Source organism: Erpetoichthys calabaricus, chromosome 14, assembly GCF_900747795.2.
Source record: "Erpetoichthys calabaricus chromosome 14, fErpCal1.3, whole genome shotgun sequence".
Classification (NCBI taxonomy): domain Eukaryota; kingdom Metazoa; phylum Chordata; class Cladistia; order Polypteriformes; family Polypteridae; genus Erpetoichthys; species Erpetoichthys calabaricus.
In genome coordinates, this window is record NC_041407.2 from 99,176,934 (window position 1) to 99,198,658 (window position 21,725).

The 21,725-nt window shown below is 42.3% G+C and overlaps 1 protein-coding gene across 1 annotated transcript in view; it reads left to right on the forward strand.

The window, feature by feature from the left end:
- The first annotated feature begins 2,937 nt into the window (after positions 1 to 2,937).
- The window catches only part of wipf2b (WAS/WASL interacting protein family, member 2b), a 69,035-nt gene continuing 50,247 nt past the window's right edge, over positions 2,938 to 21,725 (forward strand). Inside the window, exon 1 of the mRNA XM_028818594.2 lies at positions 2,938 to 3,330. The gene's annotated coding sequence lies outside the window, so the exon portion shown is untranslated. The remainder of the gene's footprint in view (positions 3,331 to 21,725) is intronic.

Here is a 21,725-nt window from a genome sequence, read left to right on the forward strand (position 1 = left end):
ACAGATTCAAACTGGTTATCCCGTATGGTTATTACATCTATAGACTAGTATAATGCCTTGTTTGGTCTTTCAAAGTCTGTTCTTAACAAAGTGAAGTCCGATCAGAACTCTGCTGCTAGGGTTCTTACTTCCACCAAGACTTCTTCTTGTTCCTCCTCTTCATCTTTTCCCACTTCTATGTGGGGACGATAGGCTTGATCCACCTTCTCCATATAACAACAACAACAACATTTATTTATATAGCACATTTTCATGCAAAAAGTAGCTCAAAGTGCTTTACATAATGAAGAGAAGAAAAATAAAAGACAAAATAAGAAATTAAAATAAGACAACATTAATTAACATAGAAAGGAGTAAGGTCCAATGGCCAGGGTGGACAGAAAAAACAAAAAAAAACTCCAGAAGGCTGCAGAAAAAAATAAAATCTGTAGGGGTTCCAGGCCACGAGACCGCCCAGTCCCCTCTGGGCATTCTACCTAACATAAATGAAATAGTCCTCTTTGTAGTTCGGGCTTTTCACGGAGTCACTTGATGCTGATGGTCATACAGACTTCTGGCTTTTAATCCATCCATCATTGTTGGAACATCATGGTGCTTTGGGTAGATGGTGGTGGCGCACGCCACCACCAACAGGACACCGGAAAAGGAAACAGAAGAGAGAGCAGGGGTTAGTACAGATTTTGAATGAATAGTTATTATAATAAATTAGATATACAGAGTATCAGGATTAAATTACAGTGAAGTTATGAGAAGGCCATGTTACAGTAATGTGTTTTCAGTAGTTTTTTAAAGTGCTCCACTGTATTAGCCTGGCGAATTCCTACTGGCAGGCTATTCCAGATTTTAGGTACATAACAGCAGAAGGCCACCTCACCACTTCTTTTAAGTTTTGCTCTTGGAATTCTAAGGAGACATTCAGTTGAGGATCTGAGGTTACGATTTGGAATATAAGGTGTCAGACATTCCGATATATAAGCCAGGGCGAGATTATTTAAAGCTTTATAAACCATAAGCAGAATTTTAAAGTCAATTCTGAATGACACAGGTAACCAGTGTAGTGACATCAAAACTGGAGAAATGTGTTCGGATTTTCTTTTCCTGGTAAGGATTCTAGCAGCTGCATTCTGCACTAATTGCAAACGATTGATGTCTTTTTTGGGTAGTCCTGAGAGGAGTGCGTTACAGTAATCTAGCCGACTGAAAACAAACGCATGAACTAATTTCTCTGCATCTTTCGATGATATAAGAGGTCTAACTTTTGCTATGTTTCTTAGGTGAAAAAATGCTGTCCTAGTGATCTGATTAATATGCGATTTAAAATTCAGATTACAATCAACGGTTACCCCTAAGCTTTTTACCTCCGATTTGACTTTTAATCCTAATGCATCCAGTTTATTTCTAATAGCCTCATTGTGTCCATTATTGCCAATCACTAAGATTTCGGTTTTTTCTTTATTTAATTTGAGAAAGTTACTATTCATCCATTCTGAGATACAAGTAAGACATTGTGTTAGCGAATCAAAAGATTTGGGGTCATCAGGTGCTATTGATAAATACAGCTGTGTGTCATCAGCATAGCTGTGGTAGCTCACGTTGTGCCCTGAGATAATCTGACCTAATGGAAGCATGTAGATTGAGAAGAGCAGTGGACCCAGGATAGAGCCTTGTGGAACACCATATAGAATATCATGTGTCTTTGAGTTATAATTACCACAACTAACAAAGAATTTTCTCCCTGCCAGGTAGGATTCAAACCAATTTAAGACACTGCCAGAGAGGCCTACCCATTGACTAAGGCGATTCTTAAGAATATTATGATCAATGGTGTCAAATGCGGCACTCAGATCTAAGAGGATGAGAACAGATAAATGGCCTCTGTCTGCATTTACCCGCAAGTCATTTACTACTTTAACGAGTGCAGTTTCTGTGCTGTGATTTGTTCTAAAACCTGACTGAAATTTATCAAGAATAGCATGTTTATTGAGGTGCTCATTTAACTGTATAATGACTGCCTTCTCTAGAATTTTACTTAAGAAAGGCAGGTTAGAGATGGGTCTATAATTTTCAAGAGCAGAGGGATCGAGATTATTTTTCTTAAGTAGGGGTTTAACTACCGCAGTCTTAAGACAGTCTGGGAAGACCCCCATATCTAATGACGAATTTACTATGTCAAGGACATTATCACTAAGCACGTCCGATACTTCTTTGAAAAAATTTGTTGGTATTGGGTCAAGGGCACAGGTGGAGGGTCTCATTTGAGAAATTATTTTATGTAAATCAGGTAAATCTATCCTAGTGAAAGACTTTAATTTGTTTATTATGGGGTACTGGGGTTTAGGAGGATCCTTAGTGTTGGGGAGATATACTATGTTATTTCTAATATCATTAATTTTTTGATTGAAAAATACAGCGATAGCCTCACAGGTTTTACTGGAAGTACTTAGGAGGCATTCCTTTGAGTTACCTGGGTTTAACAGATGATCAATTGTCGAAAATAAGACTCTGGGATTACTAGCATTGTTATTTATAAGCTTAGAGAAATAGCAGCGCCTCTCAAGACGGACTGTGTTATTGTATTCTGTTATTTTAACTTTTAATATTTCATAGTCAATAGTTAGTTTAGTTTTCCTCCATTTACGCTCAGCTCTACGGCATGTTCTCTTTAAATCAGACACTCTTTGGGTCTTCCATGGTATAACAATGCTAGAAGATTTAACTTAAGATATAACTTCGAAGGGAGGTCGCTTTAGTTCCGAGTGAGACTGCAGCGCTAACCGCCCAGCATCTCCTGCCAACTGCCGTGCAAAAGGGAATGTCCTTACCAAGATGGCGACGAGGCTGCACCTGTTTCATGTGATGACGTCGAACGCAAACGCTCCAACTTGACTCCGCCCCCTTCACGCAAACCTCGCCTCCATTTTGTGTGTTTTTTTTTTCCTCCGCTCTTGCTCTGTCCCTCCGAGGAGTTTCTATTTCCGGGTTTCGGTTCGGGAGACGGGAGGCGAATCCAAACGATAAGTAAACAAGCCTTCGGGATGGCCATATAGATCGGTGTGGGGTCAGAAAAGAGCGGAGGGCCGCAGTAGTTGTATTCGGAGGAGGGGTTCCCACGGCGGGCCCTCGCTTGGGGGAGTCTCCATCGGCATCGACACATTCTCTGCACTGTCGGTGTGTGCGTGTTTTCTTCAGAGGAAAGGGGGGCGCTTTTCTGAGAATTATTTCCCCCCTCTTCCCTCCTGCACCTCTCTATCCCCCTCCCACCCTCATGTTGTTATCATCGAAACGGACAGGATACCAGGAAGAGGCTCACCTTCGACCGGACCAGTTGAGGTAAGGGACGGTTCGAGACGCACCCGAAGAGGGGATCGGGGGGTGGGGGGTAGTTCAGCTAATCTTAACGGAAAAAAAGGGGGGGGGGTATTTTTGCGCACCTACCTCATATTGAGTACATTATATTTATTACGTGTGTTTCCAACAGGTAGCCCACACTGCCTTTCTTGTTTGGTTTTGCTTTATGGGGGTGGGAAAAAGTTTTATGTCTAGGCAAATTAATTTTTCTCACATTGTGATGAATTATCGAACACGTTTTTTAACTAATGTTTTAACCATGCAGTGTGGTTTAAAATTGCTCGGCAGTCATCCCTGTGTTAGCGTTTTTGTCATCGGTACTAATTGTGCGTGTAATTTCTTGAGTCTTATTCACCGGTCAGCTGACAAAGTCACGTTGCTTTGCAAGATGACACTCTGGGGGTTTCGGTGAAGCCTAGGGTGTGAGGATATTAGCCCCAACATCCCCGACGCACACGCCTAGTAACCTAATCCAAAACTGCACCATGTCTTGGTGGTGGCTGTGTTCACCTAAGTCTTGTACGGTGTGCGCAAGGGTCCCATAACCTGCTCGTATACCCACGTTCAAGTGTACACCTTTAGTAAAAGAACATTTTCATGTATACCGAAGTGTTTGACTCAGCAAGTGCCATCTTTCCTTTTGAAACCACTTGTCCCAGGGAGTCAGAGTCTGCCTCAGTAGCAGAAAGGACAAGACAAGGACCCCTGTTTATATAGCTGATGGGGTACCAAAGCTGAGTATAGGCTGTGTCTAGCTGCGGCTGTCAATTAGATTAAGTGCATTAATGTGGGAAACACTATTTGGTACTCCATTGCTTTATGTAATTTTTTTTAAGGTGACATTTTTTTGCAGAGCCACACCGCCATTTAGTTTCTGTACATATATAATTTACAGGGAACTGGGACCTTTCCCAGCAAAATCAAGTACAGGGGCCATTGCTGTTTTTAATATACAGAGATGATCTGGGTATCAATATTAGCAACAAGCTAGTTAAGTTTTATGGTTAGGCAAGCAGTGCGGTGTGACTTTGGATTTCAAGCCCTGAGGTTGTGGGTTCAAGTCCTATTACTGACACTTGGTAACCGCTTCTGCTGCCCAGGCTCCATTTGGATAAATAAACAAAAGAATTGTCAACAATTTTATCTTGTATGATATAAGCAGTGCCAGTGCCAGGTTATTTTTGCACCCTAGGCCAAGCTTATTAGTGCGTAAACTGACTGTTCAGCATCTAACCTGTCCGTCTGGGTTTTTTACCCCCCACTTATGGGCAATCCGGGTTGTTCATCGTGTGGTGGGTGCGGCAAAGTGCAATCCACGCCTGCTCCCAACTACTGACTAGTATGATCTGCGCCCTAGGTGAATGCCTAATTCACCTTAATGGTGGTGCCAGCCCTGGTTATAGGCCACCTTGGATAAAGGTGTTTGCCTAATAATAATAAAGTTTGCAGATGATACCAGGCTATGTGTATAGCCGATAATCTAGAATCTGTTGAATCATAACAGAGGGATTTCTGTAGTATACAGTACAGTTTGGGCAGATGAAATTTAATGTAAGTAAAGGTTTAGTGTTACACATAGGAAGTAAAAATGGAGCTCCTAAATTTGAAAGTAACCCTTATGAGGAGGACCTGGGACACTGAAGACGTTTTCCCACTGCAGCATCTTTGTCTTTTGGAACCAGCGAGTTCCTGTTTGATGTAGGACCTGGGCCAGAAACTGTAACCTTTATGCAAAACACGTGAAATGCAATGAAGAGTGATGCTGTACGAAGTGAGGTATTTTCTGCGGTTCAGGGTCGACACCCCCACCTTACTGCTTTGGAGTGATAGCAACTTCACATGGGGGTTATTGCTTTGATGCAGTGCACCAGGGAGGCAGCTATGAAGAGTGATGCGGCACTCCATCTTCATCATTAACTCTCCAAAGTACTTAAAAGATTTGTAAGTTGGCATCAGTGCCGGTCGGTCGGTCAGCCAGCCATTCCACACAATTCTTCATCAGAGCCCCAACCATGATGATTCCTGGTTGAACAAAGAGTACATACCCTGGAGTAGGAACTAGAAAAGTACCAGGGACTACAAATGGCTTGAGTTCCTGTGGTGGGAAATGTTCCTGAGTGGGAAAGCACCTATCTATAGTGGACTCATCATTCTCTACATCCAGACAGTGGACAGAAGTGACAAAGAAGGCTAACAGAATGTGTAGCACAGTGTGTGGAGTACAAGTCAAAGGAGGTTATACTTAAGCTTTATTAACACACTAGTGGGGCCTCACCTGGAGTACGGCAGGCAGTTTTGGTCTATGGCCTTCAAAAAAGACCTAGCAGAACTAGAAAAAGTCCAGAGAAGAGCGGCTAGACTGATTCCTGTGCTGCAGAGTATGCGTTATGAGAAAAGAGTGGAGGAATTGAACCTTTCCAGTTTAAACAAAAGGAGGTGACATGACTGGAGTGTTTAAAATCATGAAAGGAATTCGAGTATTAGGGTGTTGTACTGTGTTAGCCATTATGGATGTAGTGAGAAGGTAAGCAAAATGACCCCTTAGATTGGCTAACTAGAAAGATTCCAATATGCCTGCTTTCGAGACAACTCGTTCTTCAGGCAAGATTTAATCAGGAATTAGGATTGGAAAGGAATTCGAGCAGTGGATCCAGACTGTTACTTTTAAAATGAGTTTAACAAGAACACAGGGTCACTGCTTTTTGCAGATGATGTTGTCCTGTTTGCTTCATCAGTCTGTGATCTTCAGCTCTCTCTGGATCGGTTCGCAGCGGAGTGTGAAGTGGCTGGGATGAGAATCAGCACCTCCAAATCCGAGACCATGGTCCTCAGCCGGAAAAGGGTGGAGTGCCCTCTCAGGGTTGGGAGCGAGACCCTGCCCCAAGTGGAGGAGTTCAAGTATCTCGGGGTCTTGTTCACGAGTGAGGGAAGAATGGAGCGTGAGATTGACAGGCGGATTGGTGCGGCGTCCGCAGCGATGCAGGCTCTGCATCGGTCTGTCGTGGTGAAAAAGGAGCTGAGCCATAAGGCAAAGCTCTCAGTTTACCAGTTGATCTATGTTCCTGCCCTCACCTATGGTCATGAGCTATGGGTAGTGACCGAAAGAACGAGATTGTGAATACAAGCGACTGAAATGAGTTTTCTCCGCAGGGTGTCTGGGCTCTCCCTTAAAGATAGGGTGAGAAGCTCAGTCATCTGGGAGGGGCTCAGAGTAGAGCCGCTGCTCCTCCGCGTCGAGAGGAGTCAGATGAGGTGGCTCGGGCATCTGATCAGGATGCCTCCTGCACTCCACCCTGGTGAAGTGTTCCAGGCACGTCCAACCGGGAGGAGGCCCCGGGGAAGACCCAGGACATGCTGGAGGGACTATGTCTCCCGGCTGGCCTGGGAACGCCTCGGGATTCTCCCGGAAGAGCTAGAAGACGAGGCCGGGGAGAGGGAAGTCTGGGCATCTCTGCTCAAGCTGCTGCCCCCGCGACCCTACCTCGGATAAGCGGAAGAGGATGGATGGATGAAGAACACAGGGACACACATTATGAAAACTTTTAAGGGTAAATTTCTCGCAAACGTTGGGGAAGTTTTTCTTCACACAGACAACCATAGGCACGTGGAATAAGTTACCCAAATAGTGTGGTAGCGGGACAGTCAACGCTCAACTTGGTTATTAGGAAGGGCTTACGTGGATGGCATTGGGGTGCTTTGTTGGGCTGAATAGCCCGTTCTCATCAGATTTTTTTTTTTTTTTTTTTGGACCATCACAGGCCACACTCAAGCAAACACCGACACTTTTCCAAATTGGAGGAGCCAAATAACCTTTTTTATTAGTGTGTGGAGTGTGTAATGTCTGTGTCACATCACGTGACTTTTCCAGCAATTCTTACTCATAGTCTTCATTTACATAATGTTGAGTGAGTTGGAGGCAGTCGGTGGCACACTCCTATGAAGGTCAGTCTCCTAATGTGACATACCCAACAGCCCATTCCAGCTAGTTGCATCTTAGTTTCAATAAAATCAAACAGATTTGATCTTGTCTTTAATTGTGAGGAGGACTCTGTGCATGAAAACCAATGAATGCCCCTCCATTTAATGTAGTAAGGAATCTGGGTTTTTTGGACCTCACTAAGAGGAGAAGCTCATCTGTTTGATGTCTCGTGTTTTACATACCACAACAGAATGAATAAAAAAAAAAAATGGGGTTAGAGGTTGCAGCGGAAGTCGGCGTAGCTGGTAACCCTTCGTATAGCACAGGCTTTGTCAGGCAGCATGCTATTGACTATCAGAGAAAGGGGTGAGCACAACTGGTCTTGAAGATCGGCACTCTGTTGATAAATGTGACATGGACAGCAATTTTCTGTTGTTTAAATTAGCATGGGCTGGCAACAGAATCGCCAACTGTGGTTGGCAAATCCTGACATACCCCACAGCAAGAAGTCACCTAATAGATAGATACTTTATTAATCCCAAGGGGAAATTCACATACTCCAGCAGCAGCATATTGATAGAAAACAATGTTAAATTAAAGAATGATAAAAATGCAGGTATAACAGACAATAACTTTGTATAATGTTAATGTTTACCCATCCAGAGTGGAACTGTAGAGTCGCATAGTGTGGGGGAGGAACGATCTCCTCAGTCTGTCAGTGGAGCAGGACGGTGACAGCAGTCTGTCGCTGAAGCTGCTCCTCTGTCTGGAGATGATCCTGTTCAGTGGATGCCGTGGATTCTCCATAATTGACAGGAGCCTGCTCAGCGCCCGTCGCTCTGCCACAGATGTTAAACTGTCCAGCTCCATGCCTACAATAGAGCCTGCCTTCCTCACCAGTTTGACCAGGCATGAGGCGTCCCTCTTCTTCATGCTGCCTCCCCAGCACACCACCGCGTAGAAGAGGGCGCTCGCCACAACCATCTGATAGAACATCTGCAGCATCTTATTGCAGATGTTGAAGGATGCCAGTCTTCTAAGGAAGTATAGTCTGCTCTGTCCTTTCTTACACAGAGCATCAGTATTGGCAGTCCAGTCCAATTTATCATCCAGCTCCACTCCCAGGTATTTATAGGTCTGCACACAGTCACATCTGATAATCACAAGGTCCATGAGGGGACTGGTCCTCCTGAAATCCACCACCAGCTCCTTGGTGTTGCTGGTGTTCAGGTGTAGGTGGTTTGAGTTGCACCATTTAACAAAGTCCTTGATTAGGTTCCTATACTCCTCCTCCTGCCCACTCCTGATGCAGCCCATGATAGCAGTGTCGTCAGCGAACTTTTGCACGTGGCAGGACTCCGAGTTGTATTGGAAGTCTGATGTACTGTATATAGGCTGAACAGGACCAGAGAAAGTACAGTCCCCTGCGGTGCTCCTGTGCTGCTGACCACAATGTCAGACCTGCAGTTCCTGAGACGCACATACTGAGGTCTGTCTGTAAGATAGTCCATGATCCATGCTACCAGGTATGAATCTACTCCCATCTCTGTCATCTTGTCCCTAAGGAGTAGAGGTTGGATGGTGTTGAAGGCGCTAGAGAAGTCCAGGAACATAATTCTTACTGCTCCACTGCCTCTGTGCAAGTGGGATAGGGATCGGTGTAACATATAAATGATGGCGTCCTCCACTCCCACCTCCTCCTGGTATGTGAACTGCTGAGGGTCGAGGGCGTGGTGAAGTAGCAGCCGCTCCATGGTCTTCATCACATGTGACATCATTGATTTTAGTTGAATCTGAGTACCCGGGAAAAACGAATGTAGGGACCTCATACACTCAGTGACCCAATGAAGCTCTGGTCAGTGGAGCTATTAGACTATTGTTTGATCCACGAGTTTAGAAATGAGCGCTAATTTAAATGTTAATTTGCCTCTAAATGGTTATACATTTTACCAAGAGATTATGTGTAAATTAAATGAAGGTGTTGTCTTTTGGCATCCCTGCATCTTGTGCCAGGAGCACCATATTGTCATCTGAGCTTTCACTCACAGAAGCGTGTGACTTCTGTTTGGCTGCGAACGACATTAAGATAAATAGTCAAACCACAGGTTGATTCCAAAAGATTCATCCCATTTCAAAGAGCCACATTTTTTCATAACCGTGAGGCGCCTAGGAACCAATCACATACCAATTGAAAGAGGAGGTCATAGAGTTTCTGACTGTCACTGGAAGATGGCGCCCTTCATTGTGCGAGGAGATGGAGACCCCTGAGCAGAAAGCGTTTTGCGTTCTCCACTTCAATAAATCCATCATAACTGTGCAACTGAGCCCATGATTTGGCACTCCACTTCTGGCCCACAAGATCACCAGCTCTTTTTTAGAGAGGGTACGTTAAGGATGCTGTTTATGTGCCACCACTCCCAACAACACTGGATGATCTCCGAAATCGCATTAAAAGAGCTGCGGGTACAGTGACACCCGAAATGCTCAATTGAGTATGGAATGAATTTGACTGTCGCGTTGATGTTGTCCGTGAGTGGAATGGTGAGGATGCCGGGAGTAGAGTTGGCGAAGGTGGATGAGTTTAAATACTTGGGAGCAACAGTACAGAGTAACAGGGAGTGTGGAAGAGAGGTGAACAAGAGAGTACAGGCAGGTGGAGTGGCTGGAGGAGAGTGTCTGGAGTGATTAGTGACAAACGGGTATCAGCAAGAGTGAAAGGGAAGGTCTACAGGACAGTAGTGTGACCAGCTATGTTATATGGGCTGGAGACGGTGGCACTGACCAGAAAGCAGGAGACAGAGCAGGAGGTGCCAGAGTTAAAGATGCTAAGATTTGCATTGGGTGTGACGAGGATGGACAGGATTAGAAATGAGGACATTAGAGGGTCAGCTCAAGTTGGATGGTTGGGAGACAAAGATGCAAGATTGCGTTGGTTTGGACATGTGCAGAGGAGAAATGCTGGGTATATTGGGAGAAGGGTACTAAGGATAGAGCTGCCAGGCAAGAGGAAGGCCTAAGAGAAGGTTTATGGATGTGGTGAGAGAGGACATGCAGGTGATGGGTGTGACAGAACAAGATGACGAGGACAGGAAGAGATGGAAAAAGATGATCCACTGTGGCAACCCCTAACCGGAGCACCCGCAAGAATGAAGAAGACAAAGCGGTTGATGTTGTTCGTACCGCTGCAGGAGGCCCCATTGAGCACTTGTAAAATTACAGAATTATCTTTATGCTCACCTTAACCATGTACAATTTACTGCATTGTTCTATAATGATTTACAAGTGAAATAAATCATTTTGAAAACGGATGAGTCTTTTTGAATCACCCTGTATAAAGCTGTTCGCTCAGAGTCTGTGTCAGTCACACATTTAATGGCAGTAGATGGAGTCATCACCATCTTATGAAGGGAAGTGACCTCAAAATTTGAGACTGACTTCTTTATCAGGGAGGGTATTGTGGATTGTTTTCATTTGTTTACAGGATATTGTTAATGGAAGTAAATCTAAGTCATAAATGTAGATAGTTTTATGAAGCTTTCACATTAAAGAGGCATAACTTTCTCATTAGCTACCGCAGTCTTAAAATCATATTAAAAAAATGTTGGTCAGTAATTGTGATAGGCGGCACAAATGAAAAGAGCTAAAGAGAAATAAATCACCAGTAGCAGACAGCGTATTTCTTTTTTCTATCCGTTTTCTGACTCCTTTAACCAGACCAAGGTGGTCTGGTTCTGGTTTCTGGTATAATTTCCCAGAAATCCAGGGTGAAAGACAAGCTTACTGCAAGACGCGTTCAATGTGTTCACGTATGATGTGTCAGTTTAAAATTTGCAGTTCACCTCACATGTAAGTGTTTGTGATGTGAGAGGAAGAACAACACGCAAACTCCACATGTGCAGTTCCCAGGTCCTGACCTCGAGTCCTCCAGGAGATTGGTGTGTGTAATTAATGACAAGCCACCTATCATAGCCTGTATCATCTTGTAATTTTTAATGGAAGCCCTCTAGTACAGATGGACTAACAGTCGGATGCTTGGATTTTATGAAGAAGCAACAAAAAAAGATGACGTGGCCATTGCACCGCTGATGAAATTTATCGTGACTTTTACAAACCTTTTGATGTGGTTTTCCACAAGACGCTAACCATCAAACTTTTAAGTGTCAACAACAACAACATTTATTTATATAGCACATTTTCATGCAAAAAGTAGCTCAAAGTGCTTTACATAATGAAGAGAAGAAAAATAAAAGACAAAATAAGAAATTAAAATAAGACAACATTAGTTAACATAGAAAGGAGTAAGGTCCGATGGCCAGGGTGGACAGGAAAAACAAAAAAAAACTCCAGAAGGCTGGAGAAAAAAATAAAATCTGTAAGGGTTCCAGGCCACGAGACCGCCCAGTCCCCTCTGGTCAAGGATTCAAACCACACAAGGCAGGTTGGTGCATTATTGATTTCAACACAGAAAACAAACATCTTACAGTGTATGGATTTTTCTTCTTTAAAAGTGAAGCCCATTTTCCCTTTAGGCCCCTGAGTACAATATTTTACTAAAGCTTATTGACTCTTAAGATGTGCAGTTAGACCACACTCACCATAGCGGCTCAGAAAGGTGGATTGGTCAAGGAGGCTAATGGGCTTTGCACGTGTCATAAATCAGAATTCAAAATTTAAAACAAATGCACACCATTTTTTGTGAACATTTTATACAGCAACACTGTAAGCAGAAGTCTAAATATACAGGGTGAGGCAAAATTATGTTAACACTAATGGATTATTTTTTATCTCGACCACACCTTTCCAGGTTGATGGATAGTTCATGGTGGACCATTGCCATGGCCTCCACACTCCTCTGATTTGACACCCTGTGATTTCTGGTTATGGGGTATGGTGATGGAGCGCATGTGTGTATAGCAGGAAAGTTCATGACCTGAAGCACAGAATACGGATTGTGGTATCATCTAATTCCCTGGGAAATGTGTCACCAGGCTTTAAATGATACTGTTGCTCGTTGGTTTTTGTGTTGTGAACATGATGGCAAACAGGTTGAGACATTCCTGTAAATCATCTTGCACATATGAAGTATGTTTTTTGTGAATAAATTGTTTCCGCCATTCAAATGTTAACATAATTTTAACTCACCCTGTATATGGAAGCTAAACTTTGGAGCTGTATAGTATATCACTAATAATCTGTTCAATTATATGAATCATCTAATTAATATGTCAGTTTTATATGCAGTCATGCCGTTTGAGATGACTGAGTAAAGCACGGGACACTAGTGACGAAACGTTCAACCTCGGGGCACACTGAGTGCTTACTCATGTCATTGTCATCCACTACACAGGTCACACACCATGATCATGGTTGACTAGTGGCAGTGGCAGAGGAAAGTGTTGCCCGCCTGGTGCCATTCTCCAATTGTGTTCCATGGGTATCTTAGGTGGGATTTGATTAGTGTACTTTTAATTTAGTCTCCTTTTCACGTCTTAAGTGTTAAGTGCAGGCTTCCATGGAGAATGTTCAAGTGAATTCTGGAGGCTGAAGAACACACAAATAATGTAAGGAGATGAGCTGTTCCAACCCGTAATCCAGGGCAGCAGCGACAGTCCGTAAAGTTCATGCAGAAAGCGTCAAGAGGATGAGACATCTTTTTAATTTTAGTAGAGTAAGATTGTACACGGTGAGTCAAAATTATGTTAACATTTGCGTGGCGGAACCAATTTTTTCACAAATAGATAGATACTTTATTAATCCCAAGGGGAAATTCACATACGTTATATGTGCAAGATGACTTACAGGAATGTCTCAAGACTGTTCGCCATCATGTTCAACACATGTAACCATATCTGGCACATAAATTGTATACAAGTATATACATAGCAGAACCTTTAGAGTTAACATAATTTTGACTCACCCTGTATGTACCATCGTAGAATAGGGACCTATGGTGTTTATCCTTCCATCTTTTTCATAGGTTCTTAGGCTAATATTGCGGGGTCTTTTCTGCCCACAGCTAGCGGGCAATTCAGTTCTTCTACCCCATGTACATGTTAAGTTTATTTTTATTTATCGATTGATTAATTGAATGTATTATTTGTCCTGTGAGGCTGTATCCTTGTTTTTTATGTTTTCTACTGCTGTACGCATTTAAATGTCCTCATGGGAATAGTAGAGTTTACCTAATCTAATCATTTGTATGAAGTACAGTGGAACCTCGGTTTGCGAGTAACTTGGTTTACGAGTGTTTTGCAAGACAAGCTAAAATTTTTAGTAAATTTTGACTTGATAAACGAGCGAGGTCTTGCAATATGAGTAGTATGTATACGCTTTGTCTGCTGAGCGTCAATTGATCACAACTGAGCTGATGGTTCTTCTCTCTCTTTATCTCTCGCTTGTGGGCAGTCATCTCCTATTCTCCGTCTGAGTCGGCGTGCCTCACTCATATAGTCAACACCCGTACAAGCGTATACTGTTTACTACAGCATTGTGACTCTGTGTGTGTGTGTGTGTGTGTGTGTGTGTGCGCGTGCACGTGCGAATCCCCGTCTTGCACCCAAAACACAAAGCTGAGTCTCAGTACTTTAGCAACACCAGCTTTATTCAGCTTGAAACAGCAACAGCGCGGTTATTTATTGTAGCGGGATCTGCCACTTTCCTATACACAGACACAGCAGTCAGGCAGGGTCGAGGCCAAGTAGTACTGTGCCCTACGCATTTATAATATTCCTTGTTCCTCGTATCACCCATCGACGGGAGGAGCTTATAGCATGTCCGCGATCTTTTCGGATTCGCTTTTACGGCGAACTGCTACAGACTGCGATTGCTTTGGGACGCTGTTCCGCGTGTCGTCCCGTTGGGTGGAATTCCACAAGAGTTTAGAAACTCACTCCCACCAGCCATGATTCTTTTCAAAGGTAAAGTGCAGGTTAATTTGTTTTATGTATTTTTACTTTATATTTTGTATTAATCATTTTTATTTGAATAGTTTTGGGTTGTGGAACGAATCATCTGAGTTTCCGTTATTTCTTTTATGGGGAAATTCACTTTGATATACGAGTGCTTTGGACTGCGAGCATGTGTCCGGAACAAATTATGCTCGCAAACCGAGGTTCCAGTGTATTATGACATTTCTCTTCTTGCATGCGTCCGCTACTCTCCAGCACCACAATCAACGTGTCATTTGACTTCACCTTGAAACTTCTGTCTTTCTTATCTGAAGTAACTACAATACTTTTCAGTTTGAATTGTAATGGATTGCAAAGTTAAAGTGGAAGTAATTCACTCCATTACATTTTTGCAAATTTCCAACACTGTTTTTGTATATTGGCTCTGAGGCTAGGGATCTGTGCTGGCAATCGGAAGGTTGCCGGTTCGAATCCCATAAAACGCCAAAAGTGACTTTACTCTGTTGGGCCCTTGAGCAAGACCCTTAACCTGGTCCTTGTTTATGACATTACTCTACATCCAGACCTGCATGTAGGCCCTCCAACCTGCAAGGAAAAACCTGGGGGTTGGTGGCAGAATTGGCACTCCAGCCACCATTAAGAGCCTCACACTGTTCCAGTGTGGTGCTGAGGTGTCACCCATTGCAGGGTTGCAACTGTCCTAATCTGGAATCCTGAGTTGGTTTGTCATGTGGTGGGTGCGCTGTATCAGTGCCTTTTTGTATATACGTTGTATGTAACCTAGACACAGTCAGTAACATTTCCTAAATTATCAACATTATTATCCCTATAGTGTGGGAAATTATTAATTTCTAAAGCAACTTAACATGTACCATATTGTAAAGTAGCCATTTCTTTGTCCAAGAATCCTAACTGTTGTTGCTGCTGCTCTGTAGCTTAGAGTAGCACTTGTGGGCTTCCATGCAGCCACCCCTCCATTTTCTTAAGCGAGTTATCCAGGGAAGGGTCTCAGGGTAGCTGGGGCCTATCACAATAATAATCATTTTGCACAGTTGGAATGCTTGGTTGAAAACTGGCACAGGTGTGGGTTAAACATTGTGTAGCGTTATTAATATATAAATAGGTTTCTGTTGTGGTAACATTGGTGAAGGTAGCTGCTAACGCAACACCATTTATCCATTTTAAATCCGCCTTTATTGTTAAGAACTCCTGTTGTAGAATAATGAGACGCCACCTGGGTAATTTTATATTTTAACTATTACACTTCCTCCATTTCCTTTTTTTTTTAATTATTTAAACAAATGACATCACTTTTGCATATAATTTGTGCTTGATGCCCTTCCTGAGATGTGGAGGAGGAAGAAACTCTCAAAATTGAACTGAACAAAAGTCAGCCAAACCTTCCCTACCTGTCATTCCAGGTACAGTTGCAGCAGTGTTGAAATTGACACGTCATGCAGTCGGTGTGCCTCTAATTCCGTCTCACGCTGACTTTTTTTTGTTTTTGTTTAACTTTTGACCTGTTGCCAGAAAGACTGGTCTACATTTCATTTTTGGCATTCTCTGTGGTTCCAGTTGAAGGGTGACAAGGGGTAATGGCCTGCAGCAATGTCTCCTCTGGCATTACAATCCAGGAAGCGACGCTCCCAGATGATTTTTTTTTTTTTGGCGTGTGTGTAACTTTCTCTTATCTCTAATGTTTAAAAATGTCTTTTAAAGCATTGTTTTAATTTAATATAGTTAATAATCTGTGACAGGCCCCTCAGTTTATGAGGCCCGTTGCTGAATTAGTAGGTTTCAGAAGTCTGGTTGGTTCTGGTCACCAGTGCACTTTTTAATTTGTATAAACTTAGACTCTTGGCTCTTCACAATCGGCCCTTTGAGTGTAATAAATGTGTGTGTGAGTGTGTTTGAGATAAGACTGGTGTCCCATCTCGGACTGGTTTATCATGCACCCATTGCTGCTTGTTAAGATGACGGCTCTCCTCGGCCTTGAACTGGATAAACAGGTTAGCTGGATGGACTGAAGTAACAGAATGGCTAAATTTTTAAGTGACTCTGATTCAAGATATACAGATATGCACTGAATTCATTTTTGGGGCAGACATTTTATGTAACAAGTTTAGAAATAAGTATAAGGGTGGGAGTCCTGTGCTTTACTCAGTCATCTCAAATTGTAAGACTTGCATGTAAAGATTCCTTCTTATAATATGTTAAAACTGAGACATTCATTCAGTGATTCACATGTGAGCATTCAGGGGAAGGACAGTACTAGCATATGTGTGGCAGCGTCTGGGTTATAGGTTATAAGTGGTGCAGAAGTGGGTTCATGTCTGTAGGACCGTTTGTTCACCATTTTGTTTTTGGTGTCACAAGAAAGACTTAACAGTGGTCCTACTAGGCCTATTCTGGAACCTGGGGCACGGTATGCATTATGACAGAAAGTTGAATATCATCAACCTGAGCAAACACAGAGCAGGAAATCCACTGCCAAAAAATTTCAAGAAAAGTATGAAGGGAATGTGACTTATGGTAAATTAAACGAGAATGAATGTTTTACATTTATCATAAGTCACAAGTATTCCCGAACAGGGTTGGCAGCCGAGTCTCAAGCTCTCACGCTCAAATAAACCCAAATTTTACACACAAAAGCTCAGAGAACTTAAAACTCAAAGTCGGTTTTAAACTGATTTGTACTCATTTACTTGCTGGTATTATACAATGCAATTCAATTTACTTTTGTGTAGCCCAAAATCTCATAGAAAGTGCCGCAATGGGCTTTAACAGGCCCTGCCTTTTGACAGCCCCCCAGCCTTGACTCTTTAAGAAGACGAGGAAAAACTCCCAAAAAAAAAAAAAAAAACCCTTGTAGGGGGGGGGGGAAAATGGAAGAAACCTCAGGAAAGGCAGTTCAAAAAGAGACCCCTTTCCAGGTAAGTTGGGCGTGCAGTGGGTGTCAAAAGAAAAGTTGTCAATACAATACACAGAACAGAACAAAAGTAACCCTCATTACAATATAATAGTGCGATAGAAATATCACAGGTGCAGAGCAGAATTCAGCAGTAAATGATTGTATCCCATAATACAATTTGGATGTAATATATGTAGTGTTAAAATCAAAAGTAACATTTATTTGTATTCCTCCTCATTAAATTTAGTGCAGTTGTGCTTGTGAATTGGATCTTGAGAGCAGGCACGCACACTGAAGCTGAAGGCATACTAATAGTGCCGCCAGTCAGTGGGACACTCGGTATTGCTAGTTTTAGGGGAAGGGGTGGTGTGCGAGCCAGCCAAACAGGTGGCCTGGATTTCCTTTCCCGCTGCCCTGCAGCCAATCACGTGGCGAAGTTAAGAGAGTTGGGGGAGTCAAGTGCAAGCAACATTTAAGGGAAAGACGACGCTGCTGCCAGCCAGTGAGGTGGCTGCCACTGCAGTGCCAGTCCAGCTGCTAGGGGTCTGCACTCTACAGACTGCGAACGAGTTCAGACTGATCGTGATCGAGGTCCCCGGTAGCCTCAGTCAGTGTTACTATACTGTATGTACGATGTCATGTATAGAAAAAGTTTTTAAATTTTAAAGTAAAAAACCTAGAAACCTAGGTAGGGATCAAGCCACCCAACACTGCGCCTGAAATCTTATGTGCACATTCATGGACATTGGGGGGGGGGGGGGGGGGGATCATAGAAAAATTATATAAAAAGATGGAATTAAAGTAAGAGAGTATAGTTACTAAATATAAAATATAATGCAAAGTGTGATTAGCATTGAGCAGTGTTAGTATGTGATAATTAGCTGAATGTACTCTTCAGTCCTTAGTGTTGATTTGACATTTGGAAATCTGTAAGCCAAGTAAACCTTAGACAGCCATCTTCATCAATGATCGCACAATTCATGCAGCCAGCTGTCATCTTCAAAAGTGATTGAGGAATGTTTCTGGCATTTGATGATGTCAGGTTATATAGCATGACATGTGGAGTTCAAATCCAAGGAGGTTAAGCTCAAGCTTTATAATGCTCTGGTGAGGCCTCATCTGGAGTTCTGTGTGCAGTATTGGTGTCCAGGCTACAAAAAGGACAACGCAGCACTGGAAAAGGTCCAGCGAAGAGCAACTGGGCTGATTCCAGGGCTACAGGGGATGAGTTAGGAGGAAAAATGACAAGAACTGAGTCTTTACAGTTTAAGCAAAAGAAGATTAAGAGGGTGACATGACTGAAGTGTTTAAAATTATGAAGGGAATTAGTCCAGTGGATCAATACTGTGAATTTAAAGTGAGTTCATTAAGAACGCGAAATCACAGTTGGAAACGTCTTAAGGGTAAATTTTACACAAACATTAGGAGAACCATAGACACATGGTATAAGCAACCAAGTAGTGTGGTAGACAGTAGGACATCAGAGACTTTCAAAACTCGACTTGATGTTATTTTAGAAGAATTAAGTGAATAGGACTGGTGGCCTTTTTTGGGCTGAATGGCCTGTTCTCATCTAGATTGCTCTAATGTACTAATGATGTTTTAATGACCAGTTTCTTGCAGAGAGCCAGTGAAAAGGTACGATCACAAAGCACCTTTCCTTCTTGGCACTTATTGGCTGTAACCAGCTTAGCTATTAGGTGGTGAAGGGTTGAGAGACAGAGAGAGAGACAACCAATTAGACCCGACGGGTGATTAAGGGGCCAGAATTGGGAAGGCTGTGAAGGGCAATTGAGCCAGGACATTGGGATAAACTCTACTCTTTTCAAAAGATGCCCAGAGAGAGAGTCAGAACCTCGGCTTTACATCTCATCTGAAGGATGGCACCATATTTACATCACCTTGTCCCCGTCACAGCACTGGGGCATTAGTATCCAGACACACAGACCACAGGGTATGCGCCTCCTCCTGGCCTCACCAACACCTCTTCCAGCAGCATCCCAAGGTGTTCCTAGATGGTCTCCCATTCAAGTGCTGGCTGTGCACAAACACGCTTAGCTTCAGGTGGATGACCTTGTACTGTAGCTTCGGTGGTATTGCATGAATTGGTCTTTTTATTAATTTTTATTTACAGAGTACTAGGAGGCTTTGCCCCCTGCTCGCTTTGCTCGCCGAAACCCGGCCGGTGCTATGCGCTAGCCACTTAGTGGTTTTGCCACTCACATATGGGGTTGCAGATGTACAATTTAAAAAGATTATTTTCATGGGAATTGTTACATATGTGTAATAGAACTAACTATATTACATTACAGCGAGTTATTAACCATATTAAAAAAAATAGTAAAACAATAATTTGAAAGTAAGTTGTTTCATGTTGCGTTAGTTATTCATTGTATTATGTGATTTCATTCTGTTTTTATTTGAAATTAACACGCAAATACTTCTTAAACTTACACTTTTACTGCAAAACTACAGTAAAAACAATTTTTTGAGTTAACTTTTTGTCAATATCGCATTGAGTTTTGATTCCATGTTTGGACTTTGTATCATGACACCACAACGTATAACTGTCCGTCAGTGAATTTCGTTTCTTTCTCTCTAATAAATGATTTTTTTGAATGTTCATCTCTGTGATTTGCTAATTGTCTTTGCAAAAGCAATTCTAACGGGAAACTGTAAACATTTTAATACGAATGGCATATCAAGATCTCCTTTGATGGCTAATGTTATTCGCGAGAGATGTACTACATTACCTTTCTTGGATATATCCTTCTTTCAACAGTAATTCGTGCAGAGGAAGACCGGACGGTGTTAACGGTTATAGATATTCTTCAGGATATTGTAAGTTGATATTTTCATCTTCCGCACAATCACTAGCGACTGATTCAGCACAGTCTATTGATACGCATTTAACCAATTTGTCGTGTAACTAACTGAAAATTTTTGCATTAATTCGTTTGACTTCATCATTTCTCGGTGCTAGGGTTGCCCATGTACTCATTTCTTTTGTTGATAACCCTTTGGGATGAAATTCTTTAACCTTTTAACTGCCAACTCCCTAAATATTCCCCATGCCAGGAGAAATCTGAACAATTTTTGTTTTTTTACTTTACATTTATTCAAGCAGTATTTAACTGCTGAAATACCTGCTGAAATGTTTCAAATAAATGGTCAATCAAAGGACGTAGCTTGAACAAGCGGTCACGGTTTGGATCTTTCATATCTGGCTCAGAAAACGGGCAGCAGTCCAGTTGAGATGCTGGGGATACACCCACTCATCGCCATCATCCGATGCGTCGTCATTCACAGTATCATGCAGCGCACGCTGATCATCATTGTCGCTAAAATCTTCTTCAGAACTGCTACAATCATGATCAGAATTATTGTCCAAAATCGCCTGCAAAACCTCACTTGAAGTCAGTTTATGTTTCGCCATATTCACAGCTTTCACTTTCGAATCACATCACGTGATCGGCCAATACAAGCGCAGATGTTGTCGAAATACAACGTAGTAATAATACCCATGCCAAACTGTCAGTTATACTACGCGCCAGGCATTCACATAACCACAGGCAAATGTGCTGGATAATTCCGGCAGTAAGGCGTCAGCAATAAAGCTACGATGCCGGATATATCCGGCAGAGGGCGGTTAAGGGGTTAATAAGATTTGGAAATAAGAAGTCTTCTTTTATTGTGAACTTAAAGTGAGAAAAATGTAAAAATTTATAAGAGCTTAGAGAGCAGGAACTATGTCTGCCAAAAGCATTCACACGAATGAGAGGTGAGAGGACCGTGTGTGTGGTTGAATATGGTTGAGAGGAGGGCGGGACTTGAAAAAAAATCTCATGGCCAAAGTCTCGTCTCAGGATTTCCTTTTATAATAGAGAGATATGTGTGTAAACCGATCTGAAGGACTTACATAAGATGTCTACGATATGTGTATGTATATAGCTATGTGCCTGTTTATGTGACAAATAAAATACATTTAATCAGTTGATCAGTAGCTATTGTTCTTTTAATGTACAGTCTTGTAGTTGAGCAAGGAAGAATTCACTACATATTAAGCTGTGTACTTAAATTTTATGTGAAAAATAAATTTTGATTTAATTTAGATTTGAAATATTAAAAGATGTGTGCATAGCTGTCTTCATACTGAATTTGTGCTTAACATCCATCTTGCTACTAAAATATTAAAAGTGACAGTGGGGATCACAGATGGCACCTGTCATGTGATGGGCTAAAAACGGAAATAACGTGTTTTTTTCTTTCTAAAATATGGAAGAGGTGTTTTTCACATTTTAAAGGCATGTACCACTTCTAAATTAATTGTGTGGAGACTAAAGTGATTGGCTTTTTATTGATTGACAAATGTTCTGCTTTTCTGTTTTCTTATTTAGTTATATGCATTTCAGCGGTGCCACAGAAGGAGCCATCTGCTGCCAGGCTCTTTCGGTGTAATGTTTTCATTGTATCAGTTTCTTTTCTGGCTAGTCCATCTGAAAGCAAACCTGTGTGGCTCACAGCTCTTCACTCACTCTCTCTCTCTGGTTTTCTCCTTGTAGCACTGGAGCAGACGGTAATGCCATGGGGGTCTCCTCCTGACAGTGCTGCTGGTTTTGAAGAAATAGCTCTTATGTAT